Source organism: Echinops telfairi, unplaced genomic scaffold (assembly GCF_000313985.2).
Source record: "Echinops telfairi isolate 266 unplaced genomic scaffold, ASM31398v2 ScPeMD7_1;HRSCAF=3_0, whole genome shotgun sequence".
NCBI lineage: Eukaryota > Metazoa > Chordata > Mammalia > Afrosoricida > Tenrecidae > Echinops > Echinops telfairi.
This window is the reverse complement of record NW_022103896.1, coordinates 21544462-21560533: the sequence shown is the minus strand read 5'-3', so window position 1 is coordinate 21560533 and position 16072 is coordinate 21544462. Positions and strand designations below refer to the sequence as shown.

The 16072-nt window shown below is 47.7% G+C and overlaps 1 protein-coding gene and 1 pseudogene across 1 annotated transcript in view; both read right to left on the bottom strand.

The window, feature by feature from the left end:
* The window catches only part of EXT1 (exostosin glycosyltransferase 1), a 309869-nt gene that overhangs the window by 187831 nt on the left and 105966 nt on the right, over window positions 1-16072 (bottom strand). The window lies entirely within an intron of this gene.
* Window positions 13000-13145, bottom strand: LOC115869079 (annotated as a pseudogene).

Genomic DNA, 16072 nt, shown 5'->3' with positions numbered 1-16072 from the left:
CAACCAGGCCGACTCTGAGAGAGGGCCTTTTGCTCAATCAGCCTTAGGTTCTCACCCTCTGCCCTTCCACCCACTTCAATAATCCTTGCTCAGTTTGAGATCTTAAAAATAGACGCAGCTTTTATTCTGGTCACTCAGCACAGCAATGGTTTCCCCACCCCAGCACTCTCCGAGATCAGACTCTAACCCACTCTAGCGCAGTTCCCCAGCAGGAACCAATCAATATTTGTTTTCAATGCTGACCATGTGCTCTGGCATCTCTGTTCCTCTGGCTGAGCCAGGACTCCTTTAGAAAAGGCAGCAGGGTACCAGGATTCTCGAATCCAATCCATGCTTCCTGCTGACAGGCAACTTGTCTGTAATTCATCAATGGCATCCCCTTGGGCTATGGATTTTTCTAGATTGGCAACAAGCTGGGTATTCGGTTGGTTCCCAATATGCATTGGGGGAAGTTTGACTAAATGGCTTGCCTCGGTAGCAAATCCTTAAGGCAGCCACGTCTGCCTTTATGATCCAGTTTCCATACTGCTTCTTGAAAGCCCCATCTGCCCCACAGGGTCACCCTGTCTCTACTTTCTACCTATGAGCATGGCACACCAGGGAGAAGATGTGGGCGTCTGCCTCCACAAAGGTTACAGCCTTGGAGAGCGTATCGGCCACTTTTGCTCTGGCCTACAGGGCACTAGGAGGCGGAACCACCGGGAGAGCAACAGGGTGGTTAATTGTGGCACGTAAATCATTCGGTCTCCCCAACTCTGTGCCCTTGCTTGCCACCCACCTCCACTCGATCACAGGTTTCCATGACTTTCAATTAACTGTCATCCTCCAAGCACCACACACCAGGTGCAGAGTGGGCACTTAATGTTTGCTGGACAAATGAATTAAATGCTCCCAGGAGCCATCACGGCAGCCTGTATTTAGCACAATCGGATTGCTATGAGTCGGGATCCACTCGATGGCACTGAGTTTGGTTTGGGTTTTGAGAACAGCAATAGCTCTAGTCCTATGGTAGGGTCGCTATGAGCTGGAATCGACTTGAGGGCGGTGGGGTGGGGTGGGGTGGGGTTGGGTTTGGAATGCTCTTTCAGAATCATGCCAATCCTTATCCAGAGCCTGGAGGTGATGAAGAAAGTAGGGCAGATAATGACAGTGAAGGCTCCAAGGCTATATTCAGGCCCTTAGCTCCTCTTTCTTGGAAGCCAATTACCGTATGATGTGGCAAAGTAGATCCCAACAATAAATGTGTGCCATCTGAGGGAACCCAACATAAATTCTCAGCCTTCACTCAGTATCAACTAGTAAATATGGGCAAACATGTCTTTGGAGTCATGCTGACATGGTAGGTGCTAGCCACAGACAGTTATTTGTGCCTACGTAGTTACTGTCGTCGAATCCATTCTGGCTGACAATCCATGTGTGCAGAGGAGAACTGCTCCACAGGGCTTTGAGCCTGAGGGCTTTTGAAAGCAGGTCACTGAGGCTGTTTTCCAAGACACCTCTGAGTAAAGTTCAAATTGCTACACTTCTGGTTAGGTGTCCAGCACTTAACTGTCCACACCACACAGGGACCCTGAATCTCAACTTAATGAATTCACTTTAAAATGCCATACCCTTGACATAACATAGCTCGTACAGATAATGTTCTACATTCTAGTTTCATGAGTTGCAGTTGAGTTCTTAAAAAAAAAAAAAAAAAGTTGAAATTAGTCAACTGAGATCTAACCGCTGATCTCTCCATGTGTGGAATAGCAGAGGAGAGTGAAGGGCACCAAAGAGTCAAGGAACAATGGGTCTACAGGACAAATGTCCCACACATACCACGGCCTCTTCTATCCTGTGGTCAGAGGCACTAGATGGTGCCCACCTACCACTAGCAGCCTCTAAGACCAAGCAGCTCAATAGAAGATCCTGGATAGGAGGGGAGAAAATGTAGAACACAATTCAAACCCAATTTAAAACAGAAAGATGACGACCAGACTGACAGGACTAGTAGAGACTGGAGGAACCCTAGAAAGAATTACCCTAAGATCCCCTTTTAACCTAGAACTGAAAGTGCTCCCGGAGGTCACCTTTCAGACAAACGACTTGGCCTATACAACAAACACGTAACACTCATGAGATGTGTACAATTCTTTGCTTTCTGCAGAGGCTGCTTTAAAAAAAAAAGAACTGTAGTGTCCTCCTGCACAACTATGGACATGTACTAAATCTCCAACTGAACTCTTAAAGGGGCAAATCTTATGTTACACTGATAAAGTTCCCCAAAAAAGAAAACAAAAGGTAATCCACCTATCCGGTACGTGGCTAGTGGTGACCCCAGAGAAGAGTTTGGATATAATGTTTTCATCACTGTAGGACAGTCTACAACACTACGAGTCTTCAGGTGACTTGAGCCCTGAATCTTCCAGACCTCTACTTGGAGCCAGAGCATCAGGAAGCAAAGAGAAGCCACCTCTGCGCTGCCCCGGCTTACTGCTGGGCCCAAAGAACTCATGGGTCTAACAATGGTTGTTTATCCCACACGGGTTGGGAGCAACCTGGGAGGGAATCCTAGAAACTGGGGAAGCGATTTCTCATATTACAATTTCTGAAGCTCTTTGCAACGACGACATCATTCCTCCCTCCCTTCCTTGGTGCAGGATTGGAAAGGAGAGAGGAAAGAGACAGGCCAAGGCCAGCCAGTCTTTGGAGAAACAGCATGTGGGAGCTTAACTTGAGCATTCAATCCCTCACCCTGATCCCCCCACTGGGCCGAGCAGTCTCCATTCCACAGAAGAAGCCGCAGGCCTGGCCACCAGTACCTTTTCTGGGTGTAGGCCAGCAAGGCTTCTCTGTATCTGATCTTGCTCTGGCTCACACAGAAAGATAAGGGGCTGAAATGCCATCAGCCTGTTCTGCACGGCACCCTCACACTTCCTTTCCCCTGGGCAGTTTTTAAACCGGGAATATCATCTGACCCCAGACTTCAGCGACAACAGTCGTGGCATGTGACTACTAACCGCAGGACGGGGGAATCTGGGTCCAGGAGGTCAGGGCCACGAAAACCCTATGGAGGAAATGGCCTGAAATCCAGATGTGCCCACGGCCCCACAACTGTATGGTTCATCGCCACAATAAATCCGCACGGTCCCTCCAGGCATGCTGCTGCTCTCGACCCCCAAATGAAAAATGTCAGGCAACAGGGGTCTTCCCCACCCCCGACACAACCCAAGATATCTTCATCAGCCATGGACTTGGATCTGTGAGCCCTCCCAGGTGACTGATCCGAATCTCCAACTAAAACGAGCCGCAGTTTTGTTTTATTTTATTTTACTTTTTTTGTATATAAGAGAGGGTTTTATATAAAGTGTAATTGTACATTAAGAATGCATCCCAACTCAGTCTAGTCCAAGCCCATAAGTCCGATATTAGTACTACTGAAGTTACTCAACTTAAGTATGCAGGCGACTCAACTTCAAGGCATTCAGCTGATAGGGTGCTTTCAGTCCCTCTCAACTTCCCTTCTGGGCCCTGAACACCTCCCTAGTTTTCATACAAAGCTCGGTTCCATCTGGGTCCACCCTGCTTCCCACAGAACTCTCAAGAACTTTCTCTCCCCAGTAAAATCAGTACACAAATTATCCCTCTCTGTCCTTTGAGGACACCCCCACCCCCACCCCACTCCACACCGTTAGGGCGGATGGGCCAGTCTACATGTCTAAGGAAGGATATGTCAGTTTCTATAGAGTCTCACAGGCTGATCACGTGGACCCAAAAGAAGCATAAATATTGATATTTTCTGTGCCTGTCACCCAGACACAGGAGAGATGAAGGCAGGCCAAGGCTGCTGGGTGGAGGGGGTGGGGGGTGAGGGGTTGGGAGCAAATGTCAATTTGTGAGGCCCCAAATAAACACCCTTGTACCTTAAATTTTAGTGACCTTGAAGTAGAAAGATTACAGGCACGGAAGCCAGGACTTACACCCAGCTCCAGCTCCGTGACTTCCTCACTGCATGGCCTTGTCCCCACTGACAAAGTAATGCCACCAGGGCCCCAAGGATCAGAGGACAGAGGGAACACACGCTCTGGATAACAAGCACCCACTCTCTCTAGATCAAAGCCGACCCTGGGTGACTGGCGAGTGCTTCCCTCCCCTTCTGCACAGAAATCCTCGAACGGGGTCAGCACACGGAAACCAGCTAGATCTGAAGGAGAATATGAAAAGCACACCATCATTGAATCTTTTTTTAAAGTTCATTGCCTGACGTTAGCACGGCACAGGATTATTGAGAAACAATGAAATGCGTGGCTATACGGCTGAAAACCATCAGATTCCTCCCAACACATCTCCCACGCCTGAAACAATGAACAGGTAATCAAGCCATGCCCACCTAATAAACCAGTCGATATTTATGTCACATGTGTTTTTATCGTTGTAAACACTACGTAGAAGACAACATCAGCCAATTTAACATTTTCACATGAACAATTCAGTGAGGGCAATTACATTCATCAGGCTGGGAACCATCAGCGGTGGCTCTGGCCTAGTGATTCTGATTTCAAGTTTCATATTCTGCTTGCGCTGCGATAAGACATCCCACCTTTAACTCCGAACAGCCCAGAAGATGAGGGGTCTGGTGCACTCACCTTAGGTTCAGCATCGGCCTGCTCACCTACAAGGTCAGCGAGTCAAACCCACCGGCCGAGAAAGATGAGGCTGCCTGCCCCTCCAGAGATTTAGTCTCAGAATCCCTGCATAACATCAACTCAAAGGTCGCCTCCCCCACACACCACCTCTGCTTTTTTCCATCTACAAATTCCCTTACCACCCTTTGTTTGAACACTACATTCTTAAATACGCTGGACTCTTTTCCTTATTCTTTGTAGCCCCATTAAGTGAGATTAAACAATAGCAACCAAAATATGTCTGTGATTTCATTTTAGATACTCTTATTAGATACCATTGTGAGTAATCCACCCCACACCACATCCCAGCCACCCACCACAAAGACATCGCCTAATATGCTAAAAATCCTGATAAAAAGCAGGTAGTTAGAAAACACATGCGTGTGGACTCTGGTGAGCTCACAGCAACTTCATCCTCATTGCTATTTTGAGCCACGGAACCCAAAATAAAAGTAGCGCTTTACTGGGGAGGGGAAGGCACGATATTTTTCAGCCTACAGGGCTTGTTAGTCTGGACCTTCTGCCTGTTTGTCCCTTTCTCCCTCATGCAATGGTGGGCTCCCTTATGCAATGGTGGGCTCCCTCATGCCTGCTCGCTCTCTCTCGCTCTCGCTCTCTCCCTCTTTTTGAAACTGAAACACACACACTACTACTACTACTACTACTTTACACACCAAGGAGGGAAAAGGAGAAAATATATTCTACCAAAGCCTCACAAACACATTTTCTTTTTCACAGCCAAACATAAACCTCAGTGGTGAGTTTCAGAGCATAACATAAAACTAAATGATTTTACTCTAGGTATTTCTTCAGGGGGGAAATTTTACTGCTCCCTCACCACCCCCCCCAAGACATCTCTAGGATTCCTCCTTCACACAAACACACACAAAGGGTGCTCGCATTTCATTCATCAAACCTTACCCAAACCTTTTCTGTTCCTTTCTCGTCGGTGCAAAATTCCATTTTCAGAGAAAAGAAGATTGGAAGGTGGTGACACACACACACACACACACACACACACACACAAACACATAAAACCTTATGTGGATGCATCTGACCCAGACAGAACTACACAATGAAACTGGGTGTCACAGCAAAGATTTCAACATGGAGAACCCTCAAAGCCTTCTCACCCCTCTGTCCCCGCCTCCCAAATAAGCCAGACTTCTGACTGGTGTCAGGCACCCACAAAACAGCAAACCTATCTGCATGCCCATCCGCCAAACGGGGGTCCCCGCCCAAGGTGCCTCCACGGTGCCTTCCTGCCTGGGAGGCATGTCCAGTCAGAGAAGCCAGGCACTGGTTAGCATGCTCCAGGTCAACCGCATGCCCCAGCAAGCAGTAAATGCACACCGACCCTGCAGCTGGCCTTTAGCACACATGCATCATTGATCTTATGGGTCCTCAGGAAACAGATGATCTGAATATAGACAACCAGAGGTCAAGTGCCATTTCCCAGGGCCTTTTCATGCAATTCCTTAGTAACCAGGAACAGAAGCCGGGGCAAATTACTGCATCCTAGATGCTGAGCATCGAATATTGTCTTTGCCCCAGAGTGGCAGGGACAGAAGCAGAGAGGTCTGACCCATACTTTCCCAAAAGCGTCCAGTTGACAGAAGCAGAGCTGGGCAGACCAACACCTCCTGGAACATGAAATCAGAATGGCCGGGCCCCACAGGGAGAAATCGTCATCTCCCATACATTCTTCGCTGGAAAAAGAAACGTGCATTCATTCATAAAACACCTTTTGTCATCATATGACCAGCTAGTTCCTGGAAGGTGCCAGCCAGGCGAGTAACAGCCCCGGCTGTTCAATATCACCAACCCTTTGGTGTCAGCAGAATGTCAATGCCCAGGGTGGTCTTCCAAATGCTCTACTGTGCACCCACGCACAGTCTTCTCTGTATGAAATAGTTTCAGCATGCACGTCCTCACAAACTGACCTATTTTCAGTGGCACCCATGTCCTCCTCTCTCAATCTTGGAAGAAGCACAGCCAGCATGCTCTTAGAGGCAAGGGTGGTGAGATGGTGCCTCCTGCATTTTGGACTGGCGAGCGGTCAGGAAAGATCAATCCCTGGAAACGGACCTCAGGAAGAGGCTAATGAGGAAGAGGGAGACTCAATGAGACGGATGGAAACAGTGGCTGCAACAAAGCGCTCAGCCATAACAAGAAGGGTGGGGGTGGCCCCACGCGGGGTCAGGCAGCATGTGTTTCTGTCGTACACGGGGTCACTGGGCGTCAAGACCAACCTGATGGCATTTAACAACTCTCCAAATAAAAACATGGGCATTCGAAAACACACAGAACTCACATGAATAAGGTTAAGAAGCAATGCATTGAAATAAATTTGTATCTTACTTATTAACCATTTTTTAAATCATCAAAGCTACCTCAGTTTGTATTTGGTGAGCTACTGATTTCAAAGATCGGGTTCTAAATTCAGTGGCAGTGCAGTGTTTTTCCTTTTTTGTCCCAGCACTTGAATTAGCGATGGGCACAGGCGCATAAGGAAGTTAACGGGTCTTAGATAGGTGACGCCAAGCCGTACAACACCTGGGGCTGTGTTCAGAATGATGACCTCTGTCTCAAATCCCATCGATCAGTTTCAGAGAAACGCTGTTGCAGACATTCAGAAAGACGTGGGGACTTTCCTAAGGTCTACCAATTGTTCTTGCCAACTTATCAGGACTTGAAGTTTTACATTTCTACCAAACAAATTTAGGAAACTCCTGAGCATTTTTGTTGGAAGACCTTCCAGCGCAGTACACTAATCTTCTTCCAGTGTTGTTTGAAGTGTAACGATGAGAGCAATTTTCGTAGAGGAGACATATGCTCCTTGTGTACCAGCTCACCCAAACAGAGGAAAACATCCCAGATAGGCTATTTTCAAAATTACTTGCTTATTTATTTTCTAAAAGGAGTCATTTTTCAAAACTTCCCTTTTCACTGTCACCTGCACATTGCAGAGATTTCCATTTTATGTCTGTTTGTTTCCTTAAAACTCTAAGCAAGCCCTAAGAAATTACTTTATTTTCTAAGGTTCAATTATCATGAGACCCGTATGCACAATGTATATGGGGAAGGTGGGCTCCTTCAGTCAAGATCCAAAATGAAAGAAGAAACTCACTGCCATTGAGTCAATTCTAACTCAATACCTACCCTATAGGGCAGGATGCAAACACCGGTAAGAGTTTCCAAGACTGTATCTCTTAGAAAGTCTTATCTTTCTCTGGGGGAGCAGCCGGTGGCTTCAAACTGCTGACCTGGTGAACGGCAGCCCAGTGCGTAACTTGCTACTCCACCCGAAACCAAAATTCACTGCTAAAGTCACAAAATTCTGCCCCACAGCGGCCCTACAAAACAGATTAGAACTGCCCCTGTGGAGTTCTGAGCTTGTACCTCTTGACTGGAGTAGAAAGCCCGGCCTTTCTCCAGAGGAGCCGCTGGTGGTTTCAAACTGCTAAATTTGAGGTTAACAGCCCAAGGCATAACCCAATACACCATCGGGACTCCTGAAAGGTGGGAAAAGAATAACCCCAAAGCCTCATTACCCTGAAACGCCCACGCGATGATCGTTACCTGCGAGTCAAAACCATGGCAAGCAAATTCTACCGGCCTCCCACTCAGATGCACATTTTCTGGTCAAAACACACATTTAATCCACTTTGGTTTCCATTTAAATAGTGCTCAAGATAAAACCTATCAACCCACACTAGTTACTGTTTTAAAGTGGTGCGTGTGTGCGTGTGTGTCCAACCCACAGAAAGACAATTTATTTGAAATTGACCTCCAGCGCAGCTAAACAATATGCATCATTCTCATATTTATTTACCTCAAATAAGGTATATGGTTGTGTTTCTGTATTTATCTATACTTTTGTTGTTAGGACAAAGAACAGAAAAGCAATGCTACTACTTACTCTAATACATTCACAAAGCTGTAATAGTTCAGCAATCAAACCTTGTTCCCTGAAACCTTGCAGCATTCAATAACTCCACCCCTTGACAGGTTTTCTGAAGTTTAAATTGTAAGTTAGAAATCTGTCAAAGAATAGAAACAGAATGCACAGCCTCCCAACTAGAAGGGGCGAGAAACCCACAATTTTAAGGAAACCAAAGTGCATTCTGTATTTACTTTCTTTTGTCTTCGCTATCTAGAACACGAACTCTGCATTCACCTGCACGTGTGCACATGCAGGTGGGATTCATCGGGCCTCTATGAGCAAGGCCGCCAGGCCCGACACTGTCCTCACACGCACCACCCCACTGGAGCCGACTGCTGCAGCCACCGTGAGCCTCCGAAATCAAAACAAAACTCACTGCCATAAAGTTAATTCCCACTCCGAGCACAGGAGGAGCAATGCAAACACTTATTGAAGGAATGGACACATGAAGGCTTTTTTTAAATGAGGGGAGGTGGGTGCTGGGTGGCCCAGAAAGGGCACTTGTCTATGTGGATATGTGACTGTGTGTGCAAGTGCGTGCAATGAACACACAGCACAGGGCCCGGAGCCAGTTAAGCTCTGTTCACCAACCCATCTTCCTATCACCTTTCCAATCACGTGCAGTTGTTTTCCGGGTTCCCTTGTCCCTTGTATTCTCCATACCACTATCATCATGCACTTCCCTTACCGCACAAACCCAGGAAATTCCTTTTGATTTAATCTCAAGCTAGCAGTTTAACTACATTCTCCAAGCAGTATGCAAACTGCATTAACGAGCTTCCGATTTGCTGATAATTTTCGGTAACAACCTTGCTTAAGGCGTCGGGGTGAAGTATTGAGATTTACAGACACCAGACCCCCAGTTTTCATCCATGACCACACCGAGGGCCGTAGACTGAGCAGGCCACAGCACCCTATGGGACACTGACCAATAGAGTTTGTTTGTTCCTCACAGTGGCCCTCAGAAGTAATACTGTTATTCCACTTTCAGGGGCTCTGGGGGCACAACAGTTAAGCGCTTAGCCACAAACTGAAACGCTGATGCTTCAGACCCACCTAGCTGCTCTGCGAAAGACAGACCTGGAAATCTACTGCCATAGTGGTAACAGCCAAGAAAACGCCAAGAGGCGATTCTACACCACCATGGCGGGGTCAATATAAGCCAGTAATGCATCTGACAGCCCCTAACAGCAACACAGGCAGAGGGGAGACACCAAAATGCAAACTCGATGCCCCTAAGTTGATGCCAACTGAGTGACCCTGTAGGACAGGGGAGAACTGCCTGTGAGTGTGAGTGCTTTTTCCCTACTGACCTCAAAAACTGCCCACCAGGTCTGCGACAGCATGGACAATGGGCATGGGGGGTGGGGGGTGGGGTCCCCTCCACCTTTCCTGCTTCTGTTTGGAATTGAGTGTGTTAGAATCATTAACTGCAGAGCCAAAAGGACACAGCACGTGGATGCAGAAAACCTAGCACCAGCGGTCAGCTCTGCCTTCTAATGGGCATATATCTGTGCCCCCCTCTCCGAGCCACACCAAGCTTTGGGTGCCTCACCTCTAACACAAGCATGACGCAACCCCTCTAGTACTGGAAAGGGAGTCAATGAAAACAATCATGGGGTATAGTTACGGTCTTAGTGGAAAGAGTGTGAGAATAACCCAGATGATCTGTGTTCAGTGTCCCACTATCCTAATCTGCTCCACGGTGTGATTTGCATTTGTCCACATTGTGGGAGACCTGGTGTAAAGCTTTTGAGGTCAGTCAACAACTTGACAATTTGCAGAAGACCCATTCCTTGCAAAGCACTTACCAGTCTGGGAACTGTCGTGTGTCGACAAAAAGTTGGGTGAGGAGTTAAGGTATAGCAAATTGCTTTACAGCAGCGGTTCTCAACCTGTGGGTGGCGACCCTTTTGGGGATTGAACGACCCTTTCACAAGAGTTGCCCAATTCATAACAGTAGAAAAATTACAGTTATAAAGTAGCAATGAAACTAATTTTTTTGTTTGGGGGTCACCACAACATGAGGAACTGTATGAAAGGGTCACAGCACTAAGAAGGTTGAGAATCACTGCTTTAGAAAATATTGTGATCATTGGTGGGGGAGCCTCACTGTACACAGCTGACATGGTTGACCTGAACTATTCTGGTGGCATTTAACTACTCTGACGTCTCCGTTTCCTCATCTGAAAGGGATGCATGCATCTTTGTATGTTGCCACTCTCCAGCCAAATCAATGCCACTTAGACTGCTGGGACACCGTTAAGAATCATCTGTCTAGGCAACAAGAATGCATGCACCAAAGGGCAGCCTCTCCTTCACTCTGGAAGGTAGACAGAGATACCTTGGCCTGCCAGGAACTCTGGTTTTGCCTACGAAGCATTCCATCTATATCTATAGTGAAATTTCCCAATTGCTACCAAGTTGGAAATTAATACAATCATTTGAACATGTTCAACACTTAGATAAAATATGTCCGCATGCATGCAACAGATAGCCACCTCTTGACCATAAACATGAACAGGTATGATTGGCAACTTCAAGGACAATGCCCTGTGCAAATCAGTACAATCAAATATACGTGGCCATCCAGACACCCTCAGTGGCCCCGTTTAAGATCCCACTTGTTCCCGAATTCTACAGTTTGCCACATAAGCTAGAGCAAGAAAGGCCAACAGAAGGACTCCTTAGTGTCAGCCCCACCGCCAACCCAATAAGGGCTCAGGGGAAGAAAAAAATAAAAGGGGAAGCATGCACGTGTTGGAAAAAAGCAATGTCTCAATGGAATGACACAGGTCCCATGTTAAAGAGTTCTCTCAGAAAGCATAGGAGCCCTATGGGTGGCATGTGGGTTAGGTATTGGGCTCCTGACCACAAGGCCCAGAGTTCAAAACCATCCGCTGCTCTGTGGGAGAAAGATGAGGCTTTCTACTCCTGTAAGGTTACTCTAAGTCAGGGGATGGAGACGTGGGGAGGGGCAGTGAGTTTGTTTTGCTGTTGTTTAGTTTATTTGAAAGCATGGCTGGCTCACTGTGGAGCCCTCGGGTTCACCTGGTGAAAATGTGCTTGTGTAATACGACCAGAGTGGTTGCCCTGAACTCGCCGCCGCTCCTGCTGCGCTGGCTGCGAGGCGTCCAGAGAGAATGAGAAAAACAGTGAGCTGCAGAACCAGCCAGTCCACATTTCAAAGCTGGAGCCTTTGCTCGCCACCTGCGCTTCATGAGCCTCAGTTTCCCACCTGTAAAATGGGCCTAATAACAGCTAGCCTGCCTGGGCTGTTGGGATTAAATCATGTATGAAAACTGTCGGGGCCAATAAATGTTTGAGGTAGTTGTCATTTTTATTGTTGCTTTAACTACCAAGTGGGCTAACTTATTTATGGATTGCATATAATCGCACTGTGGGGATTATTATTATGGTGGTTTTAAATTTATTTAGGTAGCTATAAATGTATAATACAGCCACATGATTCAGAAAATATCAACCAAGTATCAACTGACTGCAAGCCAGTTGATGCTGCTGCACAGTGCCACTACAGGCCAAGGTAGAACTGCCCCGGTGGGTTTCCCAGAGCTGTAAATCTTTACGAGAAAGTTTCATCTTTCTCCCAAGAAGCAGTTAGTGGGTTCAAACTGCTGACCTTGTGACTAACAGTCAACACATAACCCACTCTGTTGCCAGGGCTCCTTCAATGAAGCACAGTGGTGGGGGTGGGGGTGGGGCGGGGCAGGGCATATCACATTCCATTCCTCTCCACCACAATTGATCGCTCTCAACCATATCTTGAGTTATGTTCTAGAAATCATAAAAAATATATATATAATAACATCTTCCTTCCAACCCCTTACACAACTCCTGCGTGGTCTATTCTACATGCCAGCTTGTTTGCCTTTACAGTCTCATTGAGGTCATTCTGTATTCGTACAGAGATATTTGATACTGGCATATTCTACGGCATGGGTGAAGCCTTCTTTCCCTAAGTGGGCACATGCTGACAGGCTGTGCCTTCTCATTAAAGACCAAGTTGCTATTATTAAAAAAAAACAACCATCATGGGCTCAAGTAGAAAGAAATGGTTTAAAAATGATGGTGGAAACATAGGTACAAATGTGTTTGATACAATTGATGTATGGATTGCTGTAAAAGCTGTAAGACCCCCAATAATATGATTTAAAAAAAAAAACAACCAAGCATCAAACAAAACTTTGGCCAAATTATTTATATCCTTTCTGCTCCTAATTTCCTTACCTGGAAATGAAGAGACCCTTACATCCCAATTCCGGGTTGTTTTTAAAATAACACAAGTTTAAAATATGTGAAACCCTCAATTGCTAAAGCCAATATGTGCTGGGGAAATGTTAGTTGGGGTTATTATTATTTTTTTTTTTTTAGGGGAGAGCGTGAACGCAGTCCCCCACTACCACAAATTATGCAGTCGAGTTTCCCATATTTGGGGAAATCGCAGGAGTCAGCACATCCAGAGTGCAATGGATAAGCCTTCGTGATCATGATATCTCCCCTACTAGGTTAAGTATAGCTGGGGTTATTACTAATCGCAAAGAGTGCTTCTTACATGTGTGAGTCAATCTGGAACTGCCAGGACACTGAGAAGGAAATGCCTGGGTAAGAGGGTAACAGGGGAAGTCCCAGAACATTCAGGGGAAGCAACATGCAGAACGACAAGGCCATCAGTCTTGAGACACAGACAGGCCTCCGGTGCCCAAGAGAAACAGAAACCGTATTTTGGAGTTTCCCAAATCTATTCTGCTGGCCCTTTCTGCTGGGGAAACACAGCCACACCTCCCAGGCGGCATTCATCTTCCCTGTTCTAGTACATCACCAAAGTGGCCACCGCTAAAGAAAATATCTGGTGAATTCCAACCCATAGCGACTTTGGAAACATAGGGATCCCAAGGCTGTGAATCTTCATGAGAGAAGGTAGCCACATCTTCCCCCCACGGAGTAGCTGGTGGGTTTCAACTGTTGGCCTTGCAGTCCATCCAATACTTACCCAACAGATCACCACAGCTCCTTCCAATATGGCCTAGAGAGGCCAAGTCATTGGCAGCCAAACGACATTTCCGGATGACCTCTCAGTGTTGAGAGAAACATGTAGCACTTTGCCAAGGCTCACCTGCCAGCTTTCACGATGGGAGAAGGAGGCTGGCGGAGAACCGTGGCTTGCCTGTGCAGAGATATCTGATCCAGCACCGGACCTGGCCAGCTCAAGTCTCAGCGAGTCCCATGGCCAGCTACTGGCTAATTGTTCAAGACTCCTTACTGCAAGCAACATCTGCATCTCCCACAGGCCTGAACCAAGAGGACACTCTGTCCCCAGAAGTCTAAGGAGGAAGGGAAAGTGGATGAGGGCAGCAAGCTCTAGCAGCCTTGATTGAGCCAAGGAAGCCAAGTCCACGAGCAGCAGAAGCGGTAAGAAGTGAAAGGGTAGGCCCATCCGTTCCATTTGCCTAGCAAGAGACGGATTTTAGGACTTCGAGTTGGCAGCATCCATGTGTATTTTTAGACATTTGGCTTCTTCCTCCCCAAATCTCAACAAAACAGCCACTACCAGCTGGTAAGAATTCCAACCACTGCTGTTTACATGGAAGAACACGTGAGTTTTACCTGCCTGTGTTACACTGAGCTCTGCTAATCCATCTCACCTCCTTAAAGGGAGCTATGGTGGAGTGGTCACCACGGGGATCAGCATTCGGGACCTGCGGGAGCATACTTGTACGGGGCCCACCCGCCATGGGGAGGCCCCTGTTCCCCAGCCAGGCAGTGGTCCTGGGGGGTGCTGCCGGTTCTCTGCAGCCTCATGAAAATTTTAAGGACTCTCTCGGCTCAGGTTCATCTCTTTTGCACTTGGGTTCATCTCAGGATCCGGTTTCTCCTTGTGCAAGAAGCCACTTCCGAGGCAGACGGTCCTGGTGCCACGGTTTATGGTGACACCCCCATGGGCCAGCGACCTTGAGGAGGGCGTTCTGGGGGAGGAACTTAACTCTGTGTGGTAACCCGCCTCGGGAAGGGGGCCCCGATGGGGTATAAACCCAGGGGTATAAAGGGAGCCATGAAGACCCAGAGAGGAAAGTCTGGAAGGGAACAGGACTTGGGCATCTCTTCGGCCACCTCTCTCAAGTGCATGAACATCATCACACTGATGAAGGAAAGGTTAGAAGGTGGCCTCCCAAAGCTTTCACCCAAAGCAGCAAGCCCCCTGTAGAGAAGCCAGTGGTCAGCCCAAAGCCATTCTGCAAGCACTGAGACCAAAGAAGGCCTTCTGGAAGCGTCTACCACGCACAAAAGATGCAACCCTGTCTTTTCTCCGGGCTGACGATGTCTAACACGTGTAGCGGCCACGGGGCTTCCTAGTTGTTTACAGGTGGCTCCTGCAAGGGGCCTTCGGAGGAAGCTGCTACTTCTGAAACTACAGCGAGTAAGTAACATCCTAGCGCCGCCACTATCAGGATGGCTTAAAAAAAACACCCCACGGAGTTGGTGCTGACTCAGCAACCCTGGAGGCCGGGGTAGAACAGTCCCCTGTGGGTTTCCAAGACTGTCATTCTTTATGGAAGTAGAAAGCCCGGTCTTTCTCAGGCAGGGCGGCTGGTGGTTTCCAACTGCGGACCTTGAAATTAGCAGCCCAGCTTGTAACCACTATGCCCTCAAGCCGGCGCATCACACAGGGAGCCGGAGGCCTGACTTCCTCCGCGCAGTGCCCCAGAAGGCCATGGCAGGGACTTTGCCCAGCCATGAAGGGCGCCAGGCTGAGATTCCAGCTGTGTGCGCCACGGTGGTTTGGCCTTGAGCTGCATCGCCACTCCTCCGCCGATGAGCTTCCATGTCTCTGCAATGGAGATGATGGTGAGAAGAGCCACCTCCCAAGACAGCTCTGAGACTGGGGTTGTACACAGCCTGGCACGCAATGGGCACACAATCAAGGATGCATATTCCAAAATAATTGCGACGAGTCGCTCAATCTTGCATGAACCCAAAATTAGTGAATGTGTTTCTCACAAAAGTTTTACTCCAGAAGGTATTTTTTTCCTAAGCTTCTCCTTACTGTTGACCCCAAGCACACGCTAAACAGAAGCTGATGTCTCACACTTGTTCAACTGGGTAGTGGGGGCTGATTCTTTCCATCAGTGCTGGAGGGGTCCCGCCCTGCTCTCTCGCTTGTCTCTGAGATCAAGCAAGTGAAGCCACAAGGCTGTAGGAGAGCAAAGTGGGTGCTCCAAGTCTGTGCCCACTGTTTGAAACAAGGCCAAGCTTCTCCCCTGAGCTCTGCTTTGCCAGAGTAAGGATGGATGGCTAGTAGCTGATCACGCAATAGGTTAGAGCAAGAAGCAGATAGGAAACATGCGCCGTAACAGTGTGGCAGTTCCAAAAAATTCTACCATAGTGAATGATGGGGAGAGTGCGGAGTGGAGACCCAAAGTCCATTTGTAGGCCACTGGAGATC